This window comes from Nannospalax galili, unplaced genomic scaffold, assembly GCF_000622305.1.
Source record: "Nannospalax galili isolate Female #2095 unplaced genomic scaffold, S.galili_v1.0 scaffold471, whole genome shotgun sequence".
NCBI classification, from domain to species: Eukaryota; Metazoa; Chordata; class Mammalia; order Rodentia; family Spalacidae; genus Nannospalax; species Nannospalax galili.
The window spans coordinates 1,326,801-1,330,812 of record NW_008330333.1 but is presented as its reverse complement, the minus strand read 5'-3'; the positions used below and the strand labels follow the sequence as shown (position 1 = coordinate 1,330,812).

Sequence of the window (4,012 nt, the reverse complement as noted above, 5' to 3'; positions counted from 1 at the left end):
GGTCTGAGCCCAAGTGAATAGAAGACAGTGAATTCACAACCTAGATGGGGATGGTCATGATGTGATAGGGCTCAGGCAGTGCAAAGTTTACAAATCAGTTCACAGACTTGCTAACACAGGATGTACCCACCTCACCCATATTTCTATTTTCCAGTACTAGGCTTTGATGCTTTTTCTACATGAATCCCTGAGTCCTGACTTGTATATTAAATACTGAAGAACATACAGGCTCTAAGACTAGTTGTGTCTCTACTTAACATTGCTCAGTTCTTGCTCTCTTTGAGCGCTATCCAGCTTCTTAGTGGCTCAGAAAAACACAAAATAAAGTATTTGATTTATCTTTTAAGTGACAACCAATTAATTTTGGACTTTTACTATGATTTCCTGACTCTCTGGAAGAAGTTGCAAGGGAATTACTAAAACAATTTTCACTTCTCAATAAACAGCTGTGTTTCCACGCTGTAACCTTACCTGGCCGGTTGGTGCTGTCCATTGCTGTCCACTTTGACTTAAGTGTCCGGGTCCTCTATCTGCAAGGATTGTGATATCTTGCAAGTATTAGTAATTCCTAAGTGGGTGAGGAGCAAGTATTTAGGGTGTCGGTCTTCTGAGCAGGAAAGATGTTTGGGACAATCACTGAGCAGGCGTTTACAGGAGCCTCTTTGGCCAGTGGGACCAGATTTCCTCAGAGCCTCATTAGCGACAAGAAGAGAACAATTCCCCATCTAGGTCTTTGGCCCCTTTGGACCAAACAATGAGGGCAGGAATATCACCATTTGGGTGAAACTCTTCAGTCAGAACTTAAATATGTCAAATCATTATGGAGGTTTCTCAAAAAATGAAAAATAAGATCCACTGTATAACCCAGTCATACCACTCCTGAATACTTTTCAGAAGACTCCAAGTCAACACAGCACAGAGATACTTGCACACTGATGCTTGTTACAGAATTTTCTTTTTTAAAGTTTTTAAAATTTAATTTAAAAACTTTGTGTGTATATTGCTTGTGTGTGTGTAAGTGCACCTGTATTGTACAATGCCCAAGGAGGTCAGAAAAGGGCATGAGATCTCCTGGAACTGGAGCTACAGATGGTTGTTAGCCACTATATGAGTGCTGGGAACTGAACCCGGGTCCTCTGCAATATCAGTCAGTGCTCTTAACCACTGAGCCATCTCTCCAGCCCCCACAGTACTATTTTTAATAGCTAAATTATAGAAACAACCTAGGTGTCCAGCAACAGAATGTTTTTAATCATAAAGAATTAATTTCAGTGGTAAATTAATCAAAACACATTGTACAAATGTAGCTGAGTGTAGTGACCCATGTCTTTAGTCCTAGCACTCAGGAGGCAGAGGCAGGCATAGTGAAGCCTGTCTTAAAAAAAAAGAAGTCAAGTTATCTCATTTTCAGGAAAATATTCTACTGAAATACTCATATTAGTGAATAACCCAGTCTCAGGAGGACAAAGCAAATGTTTTCTTTCATATGCAGTTTCCAGATTTTATGTAAGTACATAAAATTACATATATTTATGGCATGAAACTAGATGGGAAAATGTTGAGGGTAGCAGACTAACAGGAGGGAGGAGGGGAAGAAGAGGAAAGTGGGAGTATGGGAGGAATTCAGTCAGCATATACTACACACTGGAGTGAAAATGTCTTTGTTTAACACAGCCATATACAATGAATATGTACAATAAACATATTTTAAATTAAGAAATAGGGCAGGACACTTAGAAGTTAAGACCACTTACTGCTCTTACAGAGGACCCAGGTTCAGTTGCCAGCACCCACATCTGAGGTTCACAGTCACCTGTAACTCCATTTCCAGATAACCTGATGACATCTTCTGGTCTCTGAAGGCACCTACCTGCATGCGGTGCACAGACTTACTCAGGCACACACATATACACATAAATAAATTGAGACAGTGCCGTCAGGCCTCAGACCCAGATGACAGCTCAAGGAGGTACTTCCCAAGAGTGACTCAAATGGACCTGGCTGGGTCCCCTGCCCTGCCCACTGGTCTCGCCCATCCTCAGGCTCCCTTGCACCCTGAGAGCACCCTGTGCGGAGGCCTGGGTGACTGAGTGCACAAGAGGCAGAAGATGCACAGTAAGTTCCTATTTGGCTGTGATTCTGTCAGGACTGGCTGCCTGTTTGTCCCTCTTGGCTGCTGGCCCTGTGGGATCTTCCACAAGAGACTCATTGGCAATATGCCCATCTTGGATTGGGCTTGGTGGCTACGCATCAACTCCCCCACCTCTACCTTGTGAGGGATGGGAGAAGGACCTTGGGCACCTGCTTGATAAATGTGAAGTCATAAGGAGGTGGCCTGAACAAACTGCCATGTGGCCTTAAGGAAAGAACCCAGTAGGGAAGCCCTGGCAGATGTGCCTTCCTGGATGGATCAGCCTGCAGCAGATACAGAGGGAAAGTCAGAGAACCTGGCAGCATCCTTGGAAATGAAACATGATCTGAGTGAGGCCAACATGCTTCACAGTGTCCACAAAGTGCTTCCATGTCTGAAGGAATCAACTGAAAGAGATCTGGCTCTGGCAGCTGCCCTAAGCAAGGCTGTGGGGTCTATCCTCTGGTCCTGTGAAAGAGCCCTTGGCTGGGGTGTCCAGTGACATCAGGGAAGTTCTAGGGAGTCTGGCTGGGAAGAGGGATCAGAGTCACAGACAACCATGGAGGACAATGACCCAAAGGAGAGTCCCTGGTGTCAGGGTGGCCAGGCCACACAGAACCGTGAGAAATGGGATTCATAAAGGGTAGAACACCAAGTGCTTTCCCCAGAGCCAGACCCTGACTCAGAACTGCAGTAACCACGTTCCGAGATGTTTCAGCTGCCACATGCCCTTCATGAAGTTCTCCTGAAAGACATGTGTGTGTCATTTAACTATTTAAAACTGGTGTTTTCAAAATAAACAGACTATTAGAAAACTCTTTCAAGCATTAAAATGTGGTCTGCAGATGATCATGGGGTCACTGACTCTACAGTCTTTCAGGTTAGCACATTTCTTATGTCATAGTTAAGGTACAAGCAGAACGATAAAAATACATTAATTTTAAAGGTTATCTTACTCTTGCTTCTTTCCTGTTGGTTTGGCAGCTATTCAGTTCCCACTTTGATTTGTGTGACAAGAAAAACCTTGCTGGTTGGTACAGAGGGAAATTTTTAACCATGTTTTAAATTGTGCTGGAAAGACAGAACTGGGAAAACCCTTTTGGGAAGTCATTGATCTAACCAGTATAATATCAAATGAGATCATAATGATTAAACTCAGAGTTCTTTATATATCTGCTATACCTATTCTAAAGGGCTACCATCCCACACCATCTGTCTTAGCATATCTCTGGACACATGATGGAAGTGGGTATCTGTAAAACCCTCCTGCTTCATTCATGGTGAGCTGTTGCCATTTCTAAATTTTTTTTGGTAAAAAAATGTATTTCATACATTTTTGTGTAAGAACATTTTAATTTTAATCACCCTCCCATAGGCCCCTACCCCACTGGAATTCATACAGTCTGTCATTTGTGTTAAGGCCTATCATGGCAAGTTAGTGTCCCCAGGTGTCTCTCAGTGCAAGTTCATCCACTGGGGTCTAGGCAGCCTATCTAGAGTCCCTCCCTTTAAGAAGATCAGCTCTTCCTCATCTAGCAGTAATTAGCTGCCAATAATTCTTAAACTAAGATTGGGGCTTGATGCCCATTTCCACAGTTGTGCTGGGGTTTTGTCTTCTTGAGTTTGCATAGCTCTTGTGCATGCTGACACCATCGCTGTAGGTTCATGAGAGCAGGGTCCCAGGACCCTGTAAAGAAAGGTGAAATTATGAAATTTGCAGGTAAGTGGGTGGAACTAGAAACTGTTATACTAAGTGAAGTAACACAGATTCTGAAAAAATCAATGACGTATGTTCTCCCTCATTTGTGGATCCTAGCACCAAATACTTTTATGTGAGTATTTATCCTGATATAACTGCAGGAACCAGGAAAATGGAAGATA

The 4,012-nt window shown here is 43.0% G+C and overlaps 1 pseudogene; it reads left to right on the top strand.

Annotated features, from left to right (window-relative positions):
- The first annotated feature begins 1,991 nt into the window (after nucleotides 1-1,991).
- LOC115072443 lies at nucleotides 1,992-2,812 on the top strand (annotated as a pseudogene).
- Nucleotides 2,813-4,012: the final 1,200 nt, after the last annotated feature.